Below are 27247 nucleotides of genomic sequence, written 5' to 3' on the forward strand. Positions count from 1 at the left end.
GATGCTTTAACATATAGTTTGATTGATAATAGGACAGGACAATAAGATGATACTGCATGCGAATTGTTTCTTACTTTCAATGATCACAATATAGTGTTCTTTAAACATCACCTGAGGGGAAACAGGGAACCCCAATCTTGCTCACTTTGTTGCTTTCCTTATTGGAATCATGGAATTGCATAGATAGATGTTTGGGAGAGTCCTTTAGCACTATAGTAAGTTGAACTTTGCATATTAACAACTTTTGGATAAATCTACTTTTCAAAAACATATTTTTTTTAATTTATTTTAATTGATTTATTTAAGTTTTTATTTTAATTCCAGTTAATTATGTTAGTTATACAGTGTTATGTTATATTAGTATTATATTAGCTGTACAATACAGTGATTCAACAATTCCATCCATTACCCAGTGCTGATCACAAGTGCCCTTCTTAGGATGATGGGGTGACTCCAGTCGATCAAGCATCCCACTCTTGATTTCAACTCGGGTCGTGACCTCAGGTTCCTAGGACTGAGCCTCGTGTTGGCCTCCACACTCACTGGAGAGCCTGCTTGAGAATTCTCTCTCTTTCTCCCTTTACCCACCCCCACTCACATGCTCTCTCTTTCTCAAATAAATAAATTAATTAACAAACAAACAAACAATACACCCATTTGCCATCACCTATTTCATCTATTCTCCCCCCTCCCCTCTGGTAAACATCAATTTGCTCTCCGTATTCAAAAGCATATTTTTAATCTCTTATTCTGACTTCCCCAAAGTTATTTGGTCTGCAGATAACACAATTGTCAATAAATGAAAATATGAAAGGAAGGAAAGGAAGGAAAAATATAATGGTTTGGCAGAAAACATAAGGCAATCTAGTCTTTTGTTATATATAAACATTTGATAATGGGATTCTACAACAAGGGGGATTTAGATTACACCGCCAATTGTTTTCTCATGGGAGAAAATCCAATTAGGAGAGAAAACCCAGCCTCACAATTATTTTATGTGTCACTTCTGCTGTCTTGATCAAATGCCCCTTGTTTAATGATTGCTTAGTTATTATGAGTTTTACTGACCTTTCCCACAGGCTTTGAAAATCCATTCAAATTCTTTTTCTCTCTTGCAGTTTCTTTACTTAGCACTTATTCACTCTACCCGAACATTTTCTGTTTTCTTTTCCTGTTCTCACTTTCTTTTTGCCACTGTTTTTCCTTGCTGGTAAGATTAGTTACTTTCCCATTAACTCAGGCCACATATTTTTCTACACTGCCTGCATTCTTTGGCTGGTGTACGCTCCCACAGATAGGTTCTAAGTCCCCAGGTTCACTAAACGATTCCATTCTGGGCATCTGGTCCTTTTGATCAAGGTTTTGAATCATTGTAGGAGATAAATATCTATTGACTCTGATACCCAGAGAGATTGCACTTTATTGAAGGCTGCAAGCTAGAAATGATCTAGGGTGTAAAGGGATTTCGTTTAAAGCCTGCTTATTGAAGAGGCATGGGCTTTACCAATCCCTCAAGTATAGAACTGCACAGAACACGTGAGTTAAAGAAAGAGGATATACTATGTGCAGTTGAAAAGGAGAGAGAAAGAGAAGTGATATAAAACTTCCTGTTGGGTTTCCTGCAGCTAAAATAAATGAGTGATGCATTCCTGACACAGGTAATGAACTAGTGAAAAAATGAATTAGTCTTCTGAGGAGGATTTTCAACTAACAAACAGGCTTGTTCGCACAAAATCTCTTTCAACTGAATACAGAGGGATTGAAAAGATCTTGACTTTTTCCAATCCTATTTGAAAGGAGGCAGAAGAAAGGAATAGAGACATCAGTCTACATAATTCTTATCAGTAGGGAGTAATTGATTGGTTGCTGGACAGAAGAGGATGGTAGAAACTTGAGGACAAGAGACTATGCCGTTTTTGTTTGTTTGTAATAGTAAAGATCTGCAAGAAAGGAGTGCAGTGTGAGCTGCCATGTTTTGGAAGACAGGTTTTAAAATGTTCAGATAAAGTAATTCCATTGTTTGAAATTATGAAAGATGATATGTTTTAGGAGAAGAGATAAACTTAATATAATTCTAACTGTAATCACAGATGTTATCAAGACTGAATAATGGGAGATGAGATTTTAAAATGATATCTCTGCCATTAAATGTGGAAATAAAACAATACAGTACTGAAGAGTTTAGGCTTTGGAGCCAGACTACCTGGCTTTGAATCCCAACGACTGTACTGATCCACTGAGGGATACTGTCAAATTACTCAACCTCTCAATGCTTCAGTTTCCCATTTAAGAAGTAGAGGATACAATTTTACCTACATTTTAGGTTTTTGTGAAAGTTAAATTAATAATACATGTAAAAAAATTACCAAACTTACTAGCACTTGGCATGTAGCAAAAATACAAATCCTAGGTATTATTTAAAAGGAAAAGTTATAGAAAATGGATGACAAAGAGTATTATAAAATTATATACACTAAGATAGTTAAAAGACAGGCAGAAAAATATTCTCAATTGAGCTGAATCATACAAACAATATTTTCCCCCATTACCACAATATACTGAACGAGAAAGATAAACTCTCTGTGTTCGGTAATGCAACACTGATGGATAAAAAGAAAAACAAATAAACCCCTGTCTTTCTCGTAAATTATCTGGCCTGAATGATCTACAGAAGGAAAGTGATAGGAATGGACATAATTTAAACTCAAGATATAAGAACACTGAATAAGCAAACATCTCGGATGTTTTAAATTATAAATAGTCTTGTGTTTAGAATAATTGTATGTAATTTGATCAGGATTTGAATGAAAATGTAGAGATTGAGAAGGTTCCGGAAAACTGAAGAAAAGCAAATGTTTACTAGCATTCCAAAAAGGAAGAGAGTGAATTCCACACTTAACAATAGTAACAATGGTAACAATAGTAGTAGTTACAGAGGAGTTGCAGCAGCGAAATAATTGTCGGAGGAAATGACAATAGTGTACTTAGAATAGACTCACTACAGTATACAAAATGCTTCAATTAGTTTAAACTTTATGAAAAAAATGTATAAAGTATATATTGTTATTATTCATATTTTACATATAAGGAAATTAAGAAAAAGAAATGGAAGTCATGGAACTATACATGATGGAACAGAAATAGAACCCAAGCAGCCTGATTCACCTAAAACAGGTGTCCTTGTTTTAACCCTGTTCGGTAATGAATGAAATACATTTTTCATGTATTTAACTTACATTTGCAGAGGAATGCTGCAACAGGATCTAATATAAATAATATGTAGGCTTTATTTTAGTAATGATTTTGAGAGAAATAAAATGCATAGTAACTTTTTTTTTTTTTTTTTTTTTTAAAGATTTATTTATTTATGATAGACATAGAGAGAGAGAGAGGCAGAGACACAGGAGGAGGGAGAAGCAGGCTCCATGCAGGGAGCCCAACATGGGACTCGATCCTGGGATTCCAGGATCGCGCCCTGGGCCGAAGGCAGGCGCTGAGCCGCTGAGCCACCCAGGGATCCCCGCATAGTAACTTTTCAATCTGTTCTTTTTTTTTGCTAAGAAAAAAATTGTTATTTAATATTTGATCCATGTGATTTGGCTTTCATACAAAGTATTTGCCTAGTGTCTTTAATGAATTTTGGGTTGTTTAATTTTCCAGTTACTTGATTTAGGACGTCTTGGCACCTTTCTGACAAAAACTGATGACATGCAAAACAGTGATAAATTGGAATCTTCAAGCACAGTGCAAAATTGATGCTTTGGCCTATTTGTTGATTGTGTAAAGACTAGCAAATATTCTAAAGGGGATACACCCTTTTCTTCTGTAAGTTATCATGATGTTACAAAATATTTGGGAAATATAATATAAAATCCTTGTTTGAAAGTTAGTGGCTTACTCTCAGATTTGTTCTCTTTCTCACTCTGTATTTACTAGGATTCTATTGACCAGGATCCCCTGCCTTTGACTTCCATGTAATGTTAGGAGGCCTGACTTCTGAGTATGGAAGACTGGATATTAGATTCTAAGTTGACAGTCTTCTACTTTCTGAATCCTGTCATCCTGGGTTACAGATGTCTATTCCAGTAGAGATTGCCTGTAGGTTAGAGCTAGGTTGGCCTTGCCTTTCCATGCTTGCCAATTTCTACACAAGGTCTGGAGCAGACATCTTATTATCTAAGAAATTCTAGTTATTCTTCTTGGACCATCTACACTTCTGTCCTCAATTTCAGTCTCTCATGGAGACTGCACACATTTTTCTCCCTGCATTGTTCTCATACATAGTTTATTCCCCACTGAAATGCTTGGCAAGCAACTCTAGGGCAGGATTGTCTTATTTCTCTATGTGACACCAGCCTACTGCAGGTTGACCTAAGTAAACATATAAAGTAAACATATAACCATAGGTGACTCATTTAGTCATAGTTTGAAATATGCCATAAAGAGACTGGTGTCAAAATTGTGAGCAGCCCCCTAAAAAACTAATACATTCAATGAATCTTCTGTTTTTCCTTCAAGTATCAGCATGGGCCACAATCTCAGATGACCGTCTTGAGCTTCATGTCTGTAGAGCTCACCATGCTTCTTCCCATCTTCGTAGCATGGCACTTCTGACAACTATCTGAGAGATTCCATTATTCTTAGGTCAAGATACAAACTCATTCATAATATATTGCAAGTAATCCATCATCTGGCCCCTGCCTAGTTAGTGTTGTTATGTGCCAAATAACATTCATTCTTATTGCCATGTTCCAGCAATACCAAACTCTTATCCTACGTATGCTACTATATTATTTGTTCCACTGGTGCCTCTAAGTTTTTACACCTGCTGATTTCTCTGCTATGAGTTACTTATAACCCATCTTCCAATATTCTTGAACCTTTATCTGACTGAATTTAATACAACTTCCTCTTGGGAGGTTTCCCTGATGCCTAGTGACTGACTTATAAATCTGCTATCATAGCACAAAAGATTTATTTTTCTAACAGCATTATTTACTTGCCTTTGTACCTCAAAAGATGATAGTTTCCTTGTAGCCAGGGATGTTTCCTTTATCTTTTTTTTAAAGATTTATCTATTTAATGGAGGAGGGGGGCAAGCAGAGTGGGGGGATGGGCAGAAGGAGAGGGAGAGAAAGAGAATCTCAAGCAGACTCCATACTGAATGCAAAGCCTGATGTGGGGCTCAATCCCACAACCCTGAGATCATGACCTGAGCTGAAACCAATAGTTGGTAACTTAACCTACTGAGCCACCAGGTACCCCGGCTTTGTCTTTGTATTTCTACAATTTGATGTAACACGAGGCTAGCAAAATATAATAGATTTTAAAATTCTAAAGCATGAACACCTTTGTAAAGTCTTACCAAACTGTTCTGAGTTCTACCATTCTGAATCCATTGTAACTCAAATCTCTTACTTCCATATTTTATTGTTGGTCAAAACTTTGTACAGTATTTTACTTTTCATGTACTATTGTTTGTCAAGCATTTGGTTTACATGCTTAACTCCACTGAATAGTTTTGTGAGAAAGTAGTGTGGGTCTCCCCTTTTTCATGTACTATTGCACAATTCTGGCATAGTTCTTTATAGTACAGCATTCATGATCTTCATTAATAAAGAGAAATAAATGATCTCATAAAGTAAAGCAAATTTCTGCCTTGGTAGTAGGGCTGAAATCTTCTTGGAGTGAAGTCTATTTAGACTCATTCTAGCAAAGCTTAAAAACACATATCAAAAACTATAATGCTAATATGCTAGTAACTTAACTGTCTACCAAAACAAAGTCTACAGTCTTTAAAGAAAGTCAACAGAATCTGGACACTGAGCAATCTAAATTCATAATACTTAACATCCAGTCAAAACATATGAAACATTCTAAAGAGCAAGGAAACATTACCCATAACAAGAAGATCAATCAATAAATATAAACAGATGCAGAGATATCTGTAATAACAACCATGCTTTCTAGTTTTTGTATTTGATGCTTTGACATCTTGGAACCCCTGTCAGGGTCAGCCAATTTCTAGAGATTGTAAAGGACTTCGCTATAAGCTTGTCTTTCACATGAGAGTCAAACAATCCAGAGCCCACACCTCAACCACCTCATTTTCTAGGTTTTCTTACTCAGGGCCACTTTTCCCCTATCCTGATTACCTGAGGTCCAGGTACCAGACAACTAGTGACAACTCCTATGCCTCAGAGCCTGTGAAATTACTCAAATTAGTCAATCTGAAACCTGCTTACTCGTCCAATTTCTGTCTAGGGTAGCCATAATAAGGACTCTAGCCCACATTTCCCCTTACTCTCTCTGCCTTCTGATGGACCCTGTTTAAAAGGAGCACATAAACATAATAAGAAGACAAGAGGGAAGGAGAAGGGAGAAGCAGATATTTAAAAATGGAAATAGTAAAAAAAAAAAAAAAAATCTATCCAATAAAATACAGGGAGAAAAAGTCTAATAAAAATAAAGCCTCAGCCACTTCTGGGAGAGTATTAAATGGTTTAACATCTGTGTAATGGAAGTCTCTAAAATGGGAGACAGCCAAAAAAATACTTGAAGAAATAATAACCAAAACCTTTCTAAATTTGATGAAAACTCTATCAAGTCACATTTCCAAGAATCTCAACAAACAGGCAGGAGAACATACATGCACTTAGAAAAAAAGGTAGTATACAAACCTGAAGACTTTTTCTGCATGCATGCCTGCATATATGTACCCTGTACACAGAAAAGAAGAAAGAAGAAAGAAAGAAAAGAAAGAAAGAGAAAGAAAGAAAGAAAGAAAGAAAGAAAGAAAGAAAGAAAGAAAGAAAAGGAAAGGAGGAAGGAGGGAAGGGCAAACCATCCAACCTTTTTTATCAAATTACTGAAAACAATGATAGAGTAAATTTTAAAGGTATCTTCAGATTAAGACACATTACCTTCAAAAGAATAAAAATGAAAATAATTGCACACTTTGAAAGAGATACTACTAAAGTGTATGAATAACATCGTTAACATCTAGAAAGGCTACACTCTGGGGTCTTAGAAGCAAGGGCTTCAACATAGGGATACTCAAGGGACACAATTCAACCCATGGATTATCCATACAAGATTGGATAAGGAGAGAGTAAGCCGTGCAAATGCATGTATTGGTTGGAGGTGATTAACTCATGTTTGAGTAGAATTGGTTGTTACGAAGGAAGACAAAATGATGGAAATGGCCATAAGATAAGACTTACAGTGTCTGTACACAATGGATTAGCTTGACAAAGCTATGGAGCAGAAAAATTTTGCACTGAGACATCTTTCCCTGCTGCATTAGAAAATTATATTTTTCTCTCTTTTTTTTTTAGAATTCTACTGCCCATTTTGGCTTGTAAATTCTCTGATTAAAAATTCTCCCATTAATTAATTCTCTCTGGGGCTTGGTTACTAGGTTTTAGAATAATCACTATTATATTATTATTATTATTATTATTATTTATACAAAATGAGAATAATGATCATTTTTATCTATTTCTTTTAGTGTTAAGTCAGGGTATGATTAAATAAAGTTCCACAAATAACTTTATCGCTATGAAATGAAATCTACCTCACTGTATTTAGCATTGTGTTGGTTATATCAGATGCTCAGTGGTTTAACACCACCTTCAGCCCAGGGTGTGGTCCTGGAGACCTGGGATCGAGTCCCATGTCAGGCTCCCTGCATGGAGCCTGCTTCTGTCTCTGCCTCTCTCTCTCTGCATCTCTCGTGAATAAGTAAATAAAATCTTTTTAAAAAAGTTCTTATTCAATAACAATAAAATACTCAGTCTTGATATCTCAATTGAGAATAGACCTAATTCTTTTGACCTAGAACAGCAAAGTAGTAGAAAAATCACACCCATGTTAAAATAGATACATTGCTCTTGCCTCTACAGAAACAAATACTGGATACACTATTAAAAATGAAATAATGGTTTAATTTTTTTGGATCAATAATTAAGTACAAATTTATTCCTTTCCTGAATTTGTTGAAAACTATTTTTATTTTTTATTTTTTATTATTTTTTTTTTTGAAAACTATTTTTATTGCTTGAGGTACTCTTGAGGAAATCAGGAATATGGACTTTGACTCAAGATTCCACCATTTTTTCGAGGTTGCTGGCTTCATTGTGTTTTCTCACAGCTGACCATCTTTCTCCATAAAACAAGCCAGTCAACAATTCTAGAACCTTAACTATCTAAACTTTAACCAAACAAGAAGAGATGGACTCTATCTTCTATAGCTCCTAAATATTTCACTTAGGACTGACATCCACTCCTGACTTATCAGCTGTGTACAGGTGTGGAATCTTGGAGGAGACTGTCTATCTTCTGTGAGGTAATGATCACTAGACAAATCCATTTATAGGATTAGGAACTAACAGAATATATCAGAGCTAACATAAAACCATATGTATGGGTGCAAAGAGGTAGGTGGGACATGAAAAAGAGAAGCAATTTCTGGAAAGAAAAAGATGTTGAGTAGATGTCCCCCAAAATGGGTATCCTACAATTTTGTGTCTCTAAATCTTGCTCAAATTATATATTCATTTTTGGTGTGTCATTTTTGTTTTTGTTTTTTCCAATGGTTTTTAATTGGTTACCATTATGAATAATATAATCTTTTTTTTACAGAATTGTTACTTTTTTAGTATAGTTGATACACAGTGTTACATTAATTTCAGGTGTACAATATAGTGATTCATTCTTTATTTACTCAGTAAAACCTTTCTGAGTATCTCTGTGCCTGACACTGCTCTAGGGTTTGAAATAAGGCAGTGAATAAAACAGAGTGCATGATACCATGATGCTTACTTTCTGGTGTGAGGTCAAAAGATGGGCAGTAAACAAAGGTATGGATAAATACCTTGTTCCATGGTGTGAGAATCATAGAAAAGAAGTTAAACAAAGAAAAAGAAAGAGAGAGAGCTGAAGTGACTGGACGATGTTTTATATTGGTGATTAGCAAGATTCTCTGATAAGGTGATGTTTGAAGAAAGGCCAGAAGGAAGTGAAGGAGTGACCCACGAGGCTATGAAGGGAGAAGATTTCTGATAGCAGGAAGGGCATATTAAAATCACTTAAAATAAACAAAAATTATATTTTGCTCTAATCATGGTAGATATGTAGATTAGCATGTTTTAAAACTTAATTTTCTTTAAATAATAATTGTAAATATTATTTATGTAAATAATAATTATGTAAATAATTGTACGTAAAACTGAATAAATATTTTGTTAACATTAGATTTGCTTACTCAGGACTATGTGACCCTCACATTAAAACATATTCCCATTTCTCCTTCCTGTAATGGCATGATATTCAAAGAAACATAAATATTTCAATGTCCGTTAACATTTGAAACTAAAACCTATAAAATAATGATAAATGATAAAATACTATCTGTAAGATAGGGATTATATTCCCCATCTCTAACAGTCACCAAAAGAAGCAACAAGAAAAATAAAACGTATATAACTCCCCAATTCCTCTTGATTTGTGTCAGTTTTCCCCAATCACTCCTGTATGAGTAACTCATTTACCTTAAAAGTGAATTTCATGGTTGATGATGCAACCATTTTTGCCATGGCTTACCAAGGCAATTACCAACATCAATATGGCTAGTGACTTTCACAGACATCTTTACACTCTAGCTTGATCACCTTTATTTATAGCGATGGGCAATATTCCATATATAGTGATGGGCACTATCACTATAATATTTGTTTTAAAGAGTGAAAAAATGCAAGATCATTTATTGAAGGTATTGGCGTCTGCAGATGTGAACAGTTGTAGTCATTATATTTGTTTTGTGACTGTTGGCTGAAGGGCTTCCCATTCAATGCAAAAGAGTATTTTCATTTCCTTCAAGTTCTCCCCCAACATACCATGGGGCACAGTCTCGGAGTCATGCTGAATAATCAGTATGGCTTAAAAAAGACTGGCAATAAAGAATACCAATCATGAAAGAGAGTTCGATTTAGATATCTTGGGAAATAAAGAGATATTTGGCAGCTGCTGGCAGTTATGTCTTTGTTACAGTTTCCTAATCTCCTGCAAAGAAAGAGATGTAATGTATCTGACAGGTTCCTCTACTAACTGCTCAGGCAACTGCTCAGTCTGGAGGAGAGGCTGTCAAAGACTGCCTCCCCTTTCATTCCGTGCATTCCCTACCCCCCTCCTCTTTTGTCTACAAGGCCCCCTTCCACTTGTTACATTGAAATGTCTGTCATCCATTTCTATTAGTTCTACAGAACTTTGATTTTTGCATTCAGAATAGCATTAAAATAACCATCGGAAGATAGTGTTTGAAAGATAATTTCTGGGCTTATTTTTGTTTTGCCTAATAAACACGTTTTGCTACACACAATACTCTATAAATTTATTCTCTTAGTAGATATGACTTGAAAAAGGATTTTAAACAACATTTAGTATTCAGCGACATCTTCAAAGTACATCTGAATTATCTGTCACTGCTATTAAATACTGTTTAGGACTATACATGTAGAATGTAGAAAGAAATAATGCAACTTGAAGCTTATACTATGATTTATCAGTTCTTACATCAGATATAATCTTGAATGTTTATATTTGTTTGTATGAGTTCTAGGATGAGACATTTGATTGCTCACATGAGACTCCAGCATTCTCTGGGGAGTTGTGAAGGGTCAGGTTGCAATGTAGGTGCCACAAGACCGAAGCAGCCTTGATATCTGGCTCACCAAATAGAGATGAGTTGTCTTGGATAGTCACTGTGACCCACAGTTAGCCTTAGAGAACCAAAGCAAAATTGAATTGCTAAGACAGGGACAAAAATGGAAGATACTCAATGAGGGGTATGAAGTAGAAAGAAACTTAACCTCATCTAACAGGAATTTGCACTCTTTTCAGAGATCAGCAGAAGATGGCAGCCAATCCTCAAATGCCAAATCTTTTCACACCATGTCTGGACTTCCTTGCTCCCCTGATTCAGCTATTCTTATCCAAATGAGAAAGAACACCAGTAGGCAACTAATCAGCTGAAGAAGCCAAATAGCTCCTGCATTTATCCCATAAAAATCCCTTAGTTTGGGAGCAACTCAGAACTCACTGTTCCCATGGCCTTGAATTTTCTGGCTTGCAAGTGCAAACCCCTGAAATAAATTCATCTTTCTGTTTTGCTCTATTTGGTACACAGAGTTTGTTTTTTGACAGCTTTCCATGAACGGGATATAAACTGTTCAAGTGTTGAGTTAGATTGTGTCGTGTTTGCTATTGTTGGGTACTTTAGTATAAACTAAATTAATTAATTCAGATACTGATACTATAATTAGTATGGCACTATTAAAAAATAGAAAACCCTGAAAATATAAGGTACTGACTTAATTGTTAGGCAGTGTTTAGCTTCTAGGAATATGATTCCAGAGACTAAAAGTATGACAAAGGACTTTATTACTCATGGTGCAACATGTTCAGATTGGTTCTCCTTTGTATCTATTGAGGTGTCCTGGAGAGACGCAAGTGGATGCTGCACACACAGTAGGTTTGCATCATACCTGAAGGGCTCTAAGTTTTGGACACCCAGATCATTTATAGCTGGCTGTAAGTATACCTGCCTGACCTTTGCCCCAGAGGGAGACATTACCTTTATTTTACTGGAGAGCAAATAAACCTGCCTTCTGTTTCACAGGGAGAGACTGTGGCTCCCAAAGCTGTTTTTATACTCACCTTCTAGAAAAAATGATCTGGAACAAGGATGGCCAGTGCCCACAAGACCTACAGAAATGCAACAAACTGTGGAGGATTGTCCCCTATCCATCATGCTATTTGTTTCCTTGCTCAGTCTCTCAGAATCCATCTCACATTCTACTCCTTCATGACTTCTTTCTTAACTCCACCAATTAAGTACATTTTCCTCCTCTTAACCCTACTGTATATTGTGTTTCTTTTTTTAGATGCATGTTGGTCTGCACTTTTTTCTATTTCCTTTTTATCCTATACCCTACAAATTCAATGTATCTTGATGGCAAGGGAGGTTTTATTCATCTTTATATTTCTTATAGGAGATGATGCATCTCTTACCTATTTCTTGTCCTTTTTTCCTAGAAAATGTTTTCCTGACATAATATCTCATGAAATTCTCCCCAGTGAATCACATAAGCAGCAACCCTATAGTGAGATATGGTCAACAGACCAGAATACAACAAAACACCTAAAACATCTTTTGGATGCATTAATTTACTTGAGTCAAATGACATCCCTGAAATATTCAATAACGAGAATTTTTTTATGTAGTTGATCTCTGAAGAAAATCCAGGTTATTCTACAATTACATGACATATTCTACAATTACATGAAGGATATGAAATGTCTTACAGTTACTAACATTGCTTCTGCTATCACTTGTACTACTTCAATCATTTTTACTTCTACTAGTGTTTAAGTATTCTGTGGAAAGCTAGAACCTATGTCAAGCACTTTGTAACATTGAGGCTTTCATTATTTCTCAGAATTCTAGGATATTGGGATGTTTTTCATTTCAACTTTAAGATCAAGAAATCCAGACTTCTAGGGGCATCTGGCTGGTTCAGCCAGTACAGCATGTGACTCTTGATCTCAAGGTCATATGAGTTAAAGCTCCACGTTGGGCATAGAGCTTACTTTAAAAAAAAAAAAAAAAACCTAGGTTTCTAATCTACCTAAACTCACATAGCAAATAAGTGATAGCGTTGGAACTCAAACCCCTCTGTTGCTTGATACTAATCTGAACTCTTAATCATCTTACAATCATAATGCCCTGGGATGAGTTTATAGAGACTCATGACTAAGTCTACAATTGATTAGTGAGAGAATATTCTCCATGTTGATTGTATGCTATTTCTTAAACAGTCTCCAGTTCAGTTTAACAAATTGCAACACCCTATTGTTCTCAGCTACTGAGGATGGAACTCTCATGATGTGTAACTATAAATTATTTTCACTCTTCTGCTGCTCCCACTGGTATATGCAGAGTATTAATTTATAAACTATGATAAAAACCAAGAGGAGTAAAAAACTCAGTCACTGACTCCTGGAACAAGTCCCATTCCTGAGGATAATAAAGTTCATAATATTTTGGGTAGCTTTTTCCCAAATACTAATCAACGTAGTGATAACTTTAAGGATGCTGATAGTTGAAGTCAGAATTCAAAATCAACATCAAGATGTTACCTGGATTGTTGTCTATTACTTGTGGGAGAGGTAATTAGAGGCTATTTCTCATAGGGTACCACTGGGCAGCCTAGCTTTAGCATTCTGATTTGTATGGTCATAGTTATGTTACCCTAAAGCTAACCTTCTAGCTGCACTACCTCTCATTGAACCATTGTAAATGGAGATAACATTTTTTTTTTAATAGAGGAAATTGGGCTTCATCTCATGTCAAGACATGCTATTTAAATTTGGGTGACTTCTAAAGTACGAGACAGTTTTTCATGGGATTTGGCTTTGGTTGCTTTTTTCCTCCATCAGATGGTCTCACACTGCCAAGTTTTGAAGTTTGCATGTTCAGGTTATTGAGAGTGCTGTTTTTCTGAGTGCAGATAGAGTTCAAGTTGCTTAAAATAGGGAAAATTATTGCTCCCTACCCCCTCCCACTTACAAAGAGGCTACGGTTCAACATTATTTGATTTAGGTCGAAACTAAAAATAAAGTTCCTCCACGATGTGACTAAACAAGGAAAACTTCTCAAAAGCACTTTAAAAAGTCACAATTGAGTGTGAAGGAGGTAGATGAAGGTAGCATTTGGCTTTGAAATTTAAGCTTGAGGAAGTATCTTCTGAAAATAACTGCAAGCCCAAAGCTAATGCTTTCTAGATCTGTGAGCTTTGATTAAAACCTGATTTTGTTACTGATTTGCTGATTTCTGTCAACAAGTGAGATTTTTAGGTTTCCAGCCTTCAAACTAGGTGTTGCTTAATTTGCATACATTCACGAGAAAGCCAATTACCAGCATTCTTAGAAGGAGGAAGTATTTTACAGATGCTTTCTCATAAATAGTGTCAAGTTTCAATAGGACTACAACCATGGCAAGGCATTTTAGTTCCCTCTCAATTTTCCTTTCTGTTGCTCCTTCTCTTCTAAGGTCTCAGCATCTATCCGCCTGTTTGCCATACCATGACCTTCTTTGTAAGGTCCTTGTCTACATTATCCCTCCTTTAGCAACACAATCTTGGGTTGTATATAGTCTTCTTCTCTACAGTTTTTTTTTTTTTTCTTCACGACTTCTGTTACATGTATGTACTTTTACTAACTGTCCTTCTGAAGAATCAAATATATTTTTCTGTATTTTACTCAGCACTTGTCACTCTATATACAATGTCTTCTCTGAGCCAGACACTATTAGAATCATTAAGAATATGGAGATATACAAGACAGTGGGTTACTGCCTTAAAGGAATTTATATTCTACAGGGCAAACACCTAAATAATAAGGAGCCAAATAAAAATGAGACAGGATTGCTGATTGCAGTGATTGCCAAGACAGAGGTAACCATGGTGATAATGAAGAGGGATTCTAGTTGTTGCTTGTGGCAGGGGATAGGTGATGGAGATAGTATGATATATAGGAATGTTGAAGGAAGCCTTTCTGAGATATTTTTCTGCTAAGACTTGAAGGTCAAATAAAAGTCAGTTGGGTAATCATGGGAAGAACATAACTCTACCTGTTCCAGGACAGTGTGTCCAGAGAATGGTCTACAAGTGGCAGGATGATGTGAAATGGGGTGGAAAAGTAGGGAGGGGCCTGCTTTGAAAAAATGTCCTTAATCCATCATGAGATGTTTGGTTTTTGTTCTACAAGCAATGAGATACTATTGTGAAATCAGTAGTTTGCTCAATTCTGAAATAGTGTTTTGCCCTGACACAGTATGAAGTCAGGAGCATGTGTTTGTTGACAATATAATGCCTTGATCAAGTGAATGGTTCTACACTGAAAGAAATTTTAGGCAATATGAGCTATGTGTCATTTTGAGGTAAAAGGAAGACTTGAAAGTGTCCTAAATCTCATTAAGTAGGCAAGTGTTTATTGACATTTTTATTTTTCCCTAGAAAAATAAAAGGTATAAGCTTTTTTTCTTATTTTGGGAGTAATTCGGGAAATCTGGACAGTGCATTGACTTTATCAATAATGTTTTCAGCATCCATGTGACCTGATAAAATTTGTATAAGCTTCCAAGAATTTTCATTTACTCATTTGGAAAATTTGGCTATTAAATGCCATTCTCAGTATAACGATTTAAAGGTTAATACCAATCATGTCACAGAAGTGACATGTTAAGAACAGCAAATTTCTATCCTTGTGAAATTTTCAACCTAAGATAGTCCACATATAGATATATTAAGAGCAAAGTCTTATTGGAAGTAAATGGTAAGATGGATTATATATGTTTGATGTTCATTATTATTTTTGGAATCTTTTTCAAGTTTTAACCAATTATATCATATATCCTATAATATAAGATTGTTGCACCTTAGCTGCTCTTCCTACAAATCTCCTAGATTTTGCCTATCCATTTTCAGGCAATATGGGCAAATAGTATTGACAGGAGGCAAAAGAGATCACTGGACTCAAGGCTGGCTTCATATGTGTGTGACCTGAACTGTCACACAAAGCTCCGTGCTCAGAATGCTACCATTCAGCTAAAATCTTGAAGTTCTTAATAAGTTTTTCCTTGACCTTCTGTTTTATGAGTGAAATTTGACGGGGCAGTGGAGCATGCATTTTTTTCTTTTCTTTCTTTCTTTCTTTTTTTTTTTTTTTCATTTTCCACTTGACCTCTAAAAACTATATAGCCTGTCCTGAATGACCCATCACACACATGCCTATTGTCATTAATCTGTGGGGACCAGTTTCCTCTATCTCTGTATGATCATCAGACCACGTAACCAGGTTAATTGTTGGTTGGGCATTGACAATTTTGAGCTTTGAGGTATGAGATAAGCTTCCAAGGTGTGTGCCAGGATGATGAGCTACAAGTAAAATATTTTCTTTCCTGTAAATTGCGGTAAATCTGTCTTAAAATTGTAAATGTTTTCAAAATTTGTGTTGCTAAATACCTATGCCTTTAAAACAGAGGTTGCAAACTAAGGGCTGGCTAGTGGGTCAAATGAAGTCTATAATTATGTTTGACCAGCATAGAGATTTACAAATGTGAATGTGATTGCTTTTAACTGGGGCCTGAAGTTCTAAGAAGCCAATGGCCTAAACATTGGATTGTCTTTCATAAGCCAGTTTTTATAAGACAGTTATATGAATTGGTTTACCTTTTCTGGTCTTGGAGAACATTCACAGTGGTTCCCAAACTTTAGCATATGTCTAAATCACCTATAGGACATCTTAGAAAGATTGTTAACCCCATCCCCAGAGTTTCTGATTATGGTAGGCCTGGGGTAGGACCTGGTAATTTTTAACAAATTCCCAGGTGATGCCAGTGCCACTGGCCATTGACTATAATACACATCACCTATCAGTTATGAATAAAATTATGTAAAGAAAGCATATATATTTTAGTTAAGCTAATTGAATAGAAAGTGTAGCTGTGATAGCATATATTAACTGAAGCAATTAGTCAATCCGCAAATGTTTTCTCTCCTAGAGGGAAAACTATGCCACTCTTCACCGATCATCTCACAATCTCATTTCAGAGTTCTCCATTTTGTCTACCAATATGCTTTGCTTTTTCCCAAAATAGTAAAATACCTTTAAGATAATCTGATTTAAAATGAAGTAAAGTTTTGTCACTCTCGTAAATATCAAGAGCAATGAGGTAATGGAACAAGATTGCTGGGACTGTTGATCGATTCACATTGGACGGACCCTTATCTGACTGTCAAGGGGTTGTAAGTGCCCTGAGCCCACATGCCAAGATTTTCCTAGATATTTAAGAACTCTGCAATCTCCTTCACTTAAATGGGACTCTAGGCTGGCAGCCGTGTGGCTAAGTGTTCCAATAGAATATGCAATTCACTCTGGAGTCATTGCTCTGCCCAGTTACCTCTTTGAGATTTAGTGTCAAGTCATTCAAACAATGTTGCTCTGTGATCATAATCGGCCATTGGCTTCTCAAACCCACACCTTTTTGAGGATATGTGATACAGCTGTGAACTGGTTTTTTTAAAGCTAATGTGTCCTAAAATCCCTCTTTATGTCTGCTTTCCATTTGTTTAATATCTTTGGTTGGATAATGGAATGGAAGGTGACTTTAAATGAAATTAGCATCTTAATTTTACCTTTTTTTCATTTTTTTGTGTGGGGAGTAAAGAGTAATTATTAATACGCTTTTATTTGGCGCACCGGTGGAATTTCCTTTAAAATTTGCCTGTAATAGGTTCATTACTTTTACATATTTCTTTAACCATCACCAGGCATAACTACAGTTCATTTAGTTTTCATATTCAGATCATCCATTTTCTGTAATAATGGGAGATTGTGAGAATGTGAATAAATTAAATCCGCAGTCCCGCAATTACGCACAGGCCTCTCTAATCCTCCAGACTGCAAATCACTTGAGCTGGGAACCGTGTGTCATTTATCTTTGTCCCACACGGCAGTGAACATAAAGTTGCTGTGTATTATAGCTGATATTCAATAAAGGTAGATTGAATCGAAATGACCCCCTCACCTCCACCTAACACACACACAACTTTTTGTTTTAGCTTCTCACTTATTAAAGAGGAGTAATGGTTTCTACCTCACCAGTTTCTCAAATGGACTAATAATGTCCATGTAAAGCACTTAGCTCCATGCCAGGTAATAAATGAGCATTCAATCTATGTTGGCTTTAAATTATTAATAGCTACGCTTACTGCTTTTCTGATTATTACCTGTATTAATGGTTTCAAGCTCTCCTATGGTAAATGCTTTAATGAGAGGGCCATTTTACTGAGCAAATTGGACTGAGTTACCTTCTCTCTTCCTTATTTTCTGTCCAATGTTTTGTTAATTCCTTCATATTCCTGTAATTTGGATTGATGTTAAATCCTGATGTGAACAAAACACTCTAATGCATGCACTATAGCCTCAAGGGTCAGGGATATAAAGCTGTGATAGAGCAAAAGCATAGTTGAAGAATAAACACAGAACATTCCCTCTTCTCAAAAGACAATTCCCTCTCCAAGGTGAGGAAGGAGGCATGATTCCTGGGGGTGTCTGGACTGAGCATTCAGTGTACTGTGAGACAGAATCATTTTTTATTCAAAGTTATATTTTTTTTCAAAGTTATATTTTAATCAGTCATTTATGCTGATACCGATTGCATATCATTATAATATGTGATATTTCATTAAACCTTCTTTTCTCTGAAGGTTTATTCACAATAATGCTGCAAGATAAGTCAGAAGATCTGGGCTATTTTCTACTTTCTCACTTTTTCTTGAACATATCATTCATTTCTGAATACCAATCACTTCACTTGCAAACAGAGTAATCTCTAACATAGATATAATGTTGCTGCCTGGGACTTGTGAACTCTCTTCCCAAGGTTACCCTAAAGCTGGTCCAGATTGGACCCTGCACAACTCAGGGGTGAAATTCACATTGATTCACAAAAATACTGACTATCCCTTCCACTTCTTTTCACCCACGAGAAAACAAGAGAATTAAGCAAACAGGTGTGAAAGGCTTTGGTCATCAGGCCATCCCTTCCCTGACATGAAGAAGTGTGGCCTATTACATAAATTATTTGTGTGCATTTCCAAAAGCAACCAAGAGAACAAGGAGGTCATTAACCATACCTCATGGATTTACTTTCTGTTTTTACTGCTTAATCTTTAAATGGACTGGCTTTGGTGGATTCCCTAGAATTGAGGATTTACATGGAGCCATATGACTGTGTAGGACAGGATTATAAAACTAAAAACACTGTCAAAAATCTTTTTCATCTAAATACAGATTGGGTTTTGTGTGTGTGTGTGTGTGTGTGTGTGTATGTGTGTTGTGTGTGTTGTGTGTGTGTGTGTGTGTGTGTGTATTTTTTGTTTTTGTTTTTGTTTTTGTTTTTTTGAAGGAGCACAGTTGCTTGTTTACCTGCAAATATATCTAGCAGATACAAGGAAGTCATCTCTATGCGTTAGCTGCTTCTGGTACTCCACATCTAGGAGAAAGTGGGGCTGTATGGTGAGCCCAAAACAGCACAGCTGTTAGCAATAAGGGGCTGTCTATGTAATTCAGGACTAAGGTCAGATTTGCCTCTGTAGCACATCTTGTTTTTAGCACACGATTCCGTATTTCACTTCTTGACTTGATTTCATAGAACTCAGAAATTACTACGGAAAGGAAAAAAGTATAATGAACTCTTGTTATTCACTGGAATGGTGCCAATGGGAAATTAATGGGCTTTTCTGTAATTACTGAATCATCTCAATTGATGAAGTATTGGGCACTCTGGGATTTCATATGAAGAGACCCATGTGGTTTCAAAATCTGAAAATTGGTAAAAGCCTTTGACAACAATCTCATCTGTATTGGACTCAGTTTTAGCCCACCCCCAGCTCCTTTTGGCCCTGTTCCTTCCCCCCTGTCATGGGCAAGACATTAGGTTATCACCACCAGTCTTTTAGTTCTGGGCCTATCTCTGCCTCCCTGGGAGCAAGGCTGGCCTTCGCCACAGTCTAGGCTGTAGCTGTTCTTAAGGGAGCTGTCCTGCTGCTGGGATCCCAGTCTGACTCCACTATGCCCACATTGGCTGGGCTTTGTCTACCTGTTTCTGTGCTGGAGAGACAAGAAACTGGAAGTAGCTAGCATATTTGTTCGCCTTCTTCCCTTCACCTGATAGACTGTTCTGAAATCTGGAGGTATGATCTCCCTGGAGACCCTTCTTCATGTCTAACCATGTGTTTTCCTTTCAAAGCTGTGGCCAGTTCAACTACTTCCCACCTTTTATTTGTGTCCTTCCTTCTCTGCCTTGTTTTCCTTTGTCCCTCACCCTTGCCCTAACATTGCACTTCCCATTCCTCACCCCCACACCCCAGAGCCTTAGTGTGTAAGCTTTACATTAGGTTCTGTGCTTTGGAACCTGGGCCAAGCCATGTTTTAAACTCTTGTCTAAAGGACAGGAAATGGAGATGCAGGGCAATTACATTACTTTTCCATCGTCAAAGATTGTAAAGTACATTTTTAAAAAGTTCATTTCCTTTGCTCTCCTTATGAAATATCTATGAAACAGCTACCCTGTTATCAACATCCAATTTAAACAACCCTTCTCTGTATCGCTTTCCCACCCCTTCCAACTCCTGCTGATCACTCTCTGATGAATAAAACACATACTTTCTTATTTTGCTGCTATTTGACTATTTCAGTCTCATAATTTCAGTTGAAATATGACTTATCTCCATCTAAACTAGTAAGTTCCCTGAGTGCAAGAAGCTCATTTTGATTTTTTTTTAATTCCCTTGAGTTGGAATCAGCAAAGACACTCCATGCAGGTTAGGGAGCTTTGGTATATTTATAGAATTCTTCTATCTCCCGTGAATATTTACAATCACTGTGAGACTTCTGAGAAATTCTCCATTGCAAACTTTTAAAAATATCAATGACAAATTATTTTATACTGTTGTACTTCTCATGGATTTTGTGGCTCTTTTTCTCTAACATCTTTCTATCTATACTTGAGCATTTTTGTATCTTGGACTCATTCTTTTATAAGAAGGATAAATTCCCTCCCAAATGAAATATTCTAAGAGTACATACTGCTTCCATTATGCCTTCCAGAAAATTTATAAGACCTAGTATGTTGCTAAATGTCTCGGGGGTATGCATTAATGAACAGTTACTGCATGATCTCCATGTTTAAGATAATTAAAGGCAAATTTATGAAACATTATAAGTAAAAGGCCACTGATTATGACAGGAAAGCTATTGAATTCAGGATGAGTAGTTCAGCATTTGAATCTTTAAGTCATAATATATTCATAGAGTAGATCCAGGAATACCTCATTTGATTGCGTGTCACTTTATTGCATTTTGCAGATACTGCATTTTTTACAAATTGAAGGTTTGGGGCAACCCTGAGTTTAGCAAGTGTATTGGCACCATTTTTCCAACAGCATTTGCTCACTTTGGGTCTCTATCACATTTTGGTAATTCTTACAATATTTCAAACATTTTATTATTATTGTATCTGTTATGCTGATCTATGATCAGTGATTATAACTCACCGAGAGCTCAGATAATGGTAGCATTCTTTAACAATAAAGTAATTTTAAATTATGTACATTTTTTAGACATGTTATTTCGTACTTAATAGATTACAATATAGTATAAACATAATTTTTATAAATATATACTGGAAAACCAAAAGTTCATTTGACTGATTTTATTGCAATATCTGCTTTATTGCAGTGTTCTGGAACCAAACTTGCAATATCTTCAAGGTATGTCTGTATGTCTAGACCAGTCCTTTTTCTGTAAAATAACCCTAATCAAAGTAACATGTAGGAAACATGTAACTACATGTTAATTATAGACAATACTATAATTAAAATTATCAAGAGTATAATGAATGTGATGCTGTCAAATTAAGTACAGCTCTTTGAAGTGGACAAATAAAGTCATGCCAATTTGCAAGATTACTTTGGCACATTTGACAATCTTGAATTTCTCAATCTCTTGAAGTATGTTACTTTGACCAACAGGCCATCATTCTCCTTATTTATCATCTTCCTTCCCTTAGGAGCTTTTGCCAGGGCTTTATGGCATTCTCCATTCATGAATCATGGACTCATTCCTTGTTTTTCTTCCATATTAAAATCTACTTCTGGGGGAAAATGATCTGTTATAGGCAATAACAGTAAAGTAATATCAGAAAGCATGGTTTACCACTTCCATGATCCTATGAGTTATTCCAAGGCTTATCAATGAATTCAGTTTTTGGTCATGTTTAGAATTCCATTGCTTGTGAACAAAGGAAGCTCAACTAATACAAGCACTCTGTGAGATAGTCTGAAGAACAAAGTTATTCTGTAGGAAGAGTCCTGTGAAGTGGATTTATGATGGGCTTAGGATTCAGGTAGGTAGTTCTACTTCCTGTGTAATATCTCCTGAGAAGTCTCTTTCGTTCTCTTTCTGTTAGCTCACTTGTTTAGGTTTTATTAGTTTTTGGCTGGTTTATAGAAACAGGTCTGCCCTCATATCTCTGCCTTTAATATTTCCAAGGGCAGTAATTCTGAACTGACCATCTCAGTCACTCTTTTTATTTGTATAACTCACTTATCTTCAAGCTTTCACTAGCTCTTTATGACCTCTTTGAACACTCTTCCCATCAAAAGCCAGACGCTTACAATCCATTCTTATGTAGAACTTTATACTAGGAAACACTTTCAAATGAGCTTGGTTTTCTCGGTGTTATCCATGTGCAAATGCTCATTGCAAACTTCATCCTTGCACCAAGTTCTCATGCTTTAGTCTTAACATTAACCATAATGCCCTGGTCCATAGAGTTTTTACCTATTGGAGAATAGCACAAATGATCTTCCTAGAGACTAATTTTTCCTATCTAGTTAAGGAACACATTTAAATCCATGTTCTTGTTAAAAATTTGGACCTAATTTCAAGTATATCTAAAACTGGCTCACTGTAATGCTATACCTAGGTGTGTACCAGGGAGTAGAAGAGCATATAAAATTTATCAAACACAGTTGACAAATACTTTAACCTAAAAGTATTTGTTATAAATTATACATATAGGTATAAATTAATTCATACCTTTCTCTAGAAAACTAAGTGTATGAGGTTTTCTGCAGGTTGGTGAACAGTGTAACAAAATTTATTGCAGTTTTAAATGAAAAGGAATCGACCTCCATTTTTTTTTAGCTTCTTTCTATCTCATCCCTTTGTTAAAGATATCTGTTCTTATAGATGGTAATAATGTAAATTTGAAAAATAACATTAACCAAATAACATTAATAACCAAGCAAAATTATATAAATGGCTATAATTTTAAACTCCCTTATTCAAAGAAATACACGTGCATTAGTGGCAAAATCAATGATTCTCTTTTCTTTTTAATTACATTTCCATATTTATTATATATCATTTCTGTATTTGTTTTAATTACTTTAGTAAGCTCATATCCTGCCTTTATGTATATCATTTCTATATTTGTTTTAATTACTTTAGTAAGCTCATATCCTGCCTTTATGTATGTTTCTTTATGTGATACTGGGGTTAATTTTGTTTCAACACTTATACTTTCTTACCTAATATTTCTTCCTTTTTTCACAGAAATTGCTTACCTAAGTTTATTGTTAAGTATTATTATGACTTCAGACATAACACTCCAATGATGATATAAATAGCTATGTGTTTAAAATAGCTTCAATGTTTCAATCTTTGCTTTTGTTGTGAAAAATACTAACATTGGAAAAGATTTCCATACATATTTACTTCATGCCATAAGGGTGAAGTGAAGCACTCCCTTGAACTTTCTCATTTCATTTTACCTTTCCAACATCATTTCCTTCTTCAGAAGACGTGAAGCCTTCAGTGTGTTAATCCTGTTTAAGTCCCTAAGTGAAGGGTGTCAAGTAGAGTCACTGTCTTCTCTTAAATATATCTTTTCAGATGAAACTGCAGTCAACAGTTCATTTAAGTAATTAGTCTGAGAGAAAATCTCTGCAACTTCTTTCTACTGCAGAAAGACAGAACAAATATAGTGCCAAGACAATAACTTAGTTTTTTTGTGTGTAAGACTGCCTGTCATTGTAATCTATGTAATCAAAACAGTATCTTTTGAGTTATTAGGATTAGAATTTCCTGATTGAACAAGGAAAAGCATGACAATTGAATTATGAAATAAACACTTCATATGGTTGAACATTATGAGGCTCGGTGGGTATTACATAAAATTTTTAAAAGATTTTATTTATTTATTCATAGAGACACACACAAAGAGGGAGAGGCAGAGACCCAGGCAGAGGGAAAAACAGGCTCCATGCAGGGAACCTGACACAGGACTCGATCCCGGGTCTCCAGAATCACGCCCTGGACCGAAGGCAGCGCTAAACCGCTGAGCCACCCGGACTGCCCGATATTGCATAATTTCTAAAGAAAATATCCAGTGTTTACTTCATTAATTAGGAAAAAGAGAGAAAATATGGCATTGATCTTAAGGCATCAATTAGGTATTTGTACTTATATTTCTTCATATCTGAAACAATCCTTCAACATTAAACAATAGAAATCCTCATGGTTCTATTTTTCACCCTTGATGCTCATGTTATTTGGTTAGGGATAGTCCTGAATAGTTAACTGATGAAGGTAGGTTGAGTAAAAACGAATCATTGGCTTTTGTTTACCTTAGTTTGATGATTTAGTTGCTCATGGTTAGATAACTTAACCATGACAGCTTTGTCACAGTCATGAAAGTATAAGCGTTCTGCAACTTTTGCCCAAAAGGCAGTTTTATAATATTGTAATACATGCCTGAAACTTATCCCTTAAAACAGAAAAAGAAATTCCTTTGCCTCACATGTGTTTGGCACTGAAATGTGTTTGAAGAAGGCCACTTAAAATTTGACAATTTTCTGACATCTCACAATTTCTTCCACAATTTTTATATATAATAGTACAATGTTTATTCTAAAAAAATCATTCTTAAATTTGACAGAACAATTCTTTATTAATTTTAAATGCACATGGCAATACCAAGAGGTTTTGTTGTTCTTCAACATTTCTGACTCAATTTACTATAAATCAGTTATATTTCCTGCAGTGGTTTTTAAATTAAGCTTTTGGCTTCCTTAAATAGAGAATATTGATGGAGTGGAGTGAAAGTGTGGGGAGAGAAGACTTAAAATCAACTTAAGTCGATTATTAAGGAGTCAGGTTTCATGGCAAGCAGTTACCTGAGGATGTTCTGTGAACACCATTTGTTCATTTATTTTTTTGATCATTTATTTATCAAATGATACTACATGACATGAGTTATACTGGCTGCCACTGTCAGCACTTTTTTGTGATTAGAAGGTATATAAGCCAGGGTCATTAAGCTAAAGAGGTATACAGTCAAAGGAGTATCCCCTACACAGATGTGGATAAAATTAAATGATACCATTCAGGAAATTAATCAAAAATTTTACTTCTTTTTTTTTTTTTTTTGTTTTTTAGATGTGATTTATTTATTCATGAAAGACACAAAGAAAAAGGCAGAGACATAGGGAGAAGGAGAAAGCAGGCTTGCTGTGGGGAGCTGCTTGTGGGACTTGATCCCTGGATCAGGGGATCACGACCTGAGCCAAATGCAGAGGCTCAACCACTGAACCATCCAGGTGCCCGCCCCCCCCCCCCAATTTTACTGCTTTCTGAAATAATTAGCAATGAGATTTTGAAAGTATGATATTTATGTAGAGGAAAGGATCTTTCAAAGTCAAAGTTAACAAGAATAAACTATAGAATATGGAGTATGTTTTAAAATCTAGTCTGAGCTCATTTAGAAAATAGAGACATTCTGATAATTTTGTCAATCAATTTACCCAATGAATTGGGTCAAGTGAGAATTCCTTGATTTTTAATTTAGGTTTTAGTTCTAGAAATTACTCATATATATTTTTTCTCTCTAGATGGCTTGTTTGAGACAAGTTCCAAAAAACAGTCCATGCTTTGCATCTGGTGGAGTCTCTTGAGTCTTTTTTTCTATCAGCTTCCTCTTCCATTCTGTTATCCTTGCAAATTACTTGTTGGATAAACAAGATTGTTTGACGTGTACAGTTTTCCCATGTCTTGGATTTTGCTGATTGCAGCTTGTGAAGTCCTTAATATGTTTCTCTTTCTTTTTGTAAGTAGTTGGATGCAGATGTCTGATCAAGTTCCAGCTCCAATTTTGGGGCAAGAATACTCCCCTCCATAGGTAATCATGTGACTTCTATCAGGTGACATAGTGTTTGTCTCTTATTTTGTGACATTAGAAGCCAATGGTAATCATTGTCTACTTACATTATTTTATTAGAATTTAGCAAAATGGTGATTCTCTAATACAATCATTCTTTCCATTTCTATTAATTTGGACTATTTTTATGGAGAGGTTTTCCCAAGACTGTTTATGCTGAGGTACAACTTATATAGGAAAGGCATAGTAAATACTTATTTTTCCCTTTATTAAATAGCAGAAGATAGAGCTGGTCGGTGAGCATCTTCTAAATGTGATAGACTATTTTTCCTCTAAATATCATTAGGAATTCATGGATTTTAGCATACTTGATGAATTTGAATCAATTGCAGATTTTACTATATTGAAGCTCAATATAATTTTGCTCTTTTAAAACCTGGAACACTCTGATAGTCTCCTTGCTCTCAGGTAAGACAAGCTGTTGTAGGCCCTTCTTATGCATTTCCAATCGAGGACCTTAATCAGTTATTTTCCAAAAAAAACCCTCTGATTTTGTTTAATAGGGGCATTTATTAGAGACCACAGTAGAGATGCTAGTACGTGTACAATTTTTAAACTTAGAAATATTTACTGTGAACATACTAATGAATGCTAATATTTCTGGTTTTCCTCCTGTTCCTAGAATATGCATTTCTGAGTACTTTACTATTGACTTGGGGACACAGAGTTGGTAGATGGGATAAAAGGGTTATTACTGAAGGTGACACGTCACTTTCCAAAGTGAGCACTTAAGAGCTAATATGTGATTTTCCTCGTTCTGCTCCATCACCAGAAACAGAAATCTTGTGTTTAGTCAATGTCATAATGTGGTGATGAATCCTTCAACAAGCTGAGTGACCAGAGAACACAGCCACTCCCATTGATCCATATTTATCATTTTGCACACCTGAGAGTTAATTCTCTGTTGTTTAAGCCTCTAAGGTTTTTAGAATAATATGTTCTACAGTGTAATCTGGACTGACAAAACACTTTTTTAAACACACAGAGAAACTATGCTACATCACCTTTGTTTCTTAGTTTAAATCCCCAGTCTAAAGTTGGCTAATATAGTTAAATTTCTGTTCTTCACTAATGGCAATGGGTTCTCTCTTTCAGCATTCAGCACATTTGTATTTTTTTTGACGTATGGTTTTCTTTTTTTTTTTTTTTTTTTTTTTTTTTTTTTTTGACGTATGGTTTTCTAAAGTATAGTATAATAACCCTAAGTGTTAGTTGTCTTGCAAACATACCTGTTGATCATTTTCAGCAAGTCTGGATTTGAATCACTTCATCCTGGAGACAGTCTGTGACATTTTAGGACACTGATTTTACTTAAGTTTGTTTGTATTCAGTCATGTATAT

At 35.6% G+C, this 27247-nt stretch overlaps 1 long non-coding RNA gene across 2 annotated transcripts in view; it reads left to right on the forward strand.

The window, feature by feature from the left end:
• Positions 1-11173, forward strand: part of LOC144301805 (uncharacterized) — a 54051-nt gene extending 42878 nt beyond the window's left edge. For both annotated transcript variants that reach the window (XR_013368696.1, XR_013368695.1), the window contains one exon: positions 10900-11173. This is a non-coding gene — a long non-coding RNA (uncharacterized LOC144301805). The remainder of the gene's footprint in view (positions 1-10899) is intronic.
• The last annotated feature ends 16074 nt before the right edge of the window (positions 11174-27247 follow it).

This window comes from Canis aureus, chromosome 30 (genome assembly GCF_053574225.1).
Source record: "Canis aureus isolate CA01 chromosome 30, VMU_Caureus_v.1.0, whole genome shotgun sequence".
Lineage (NCBI taxonomy): Eukaryota > Metazoa > Chordata > Mammalia > Carnivora > Canidae > Canis > Canis aureus.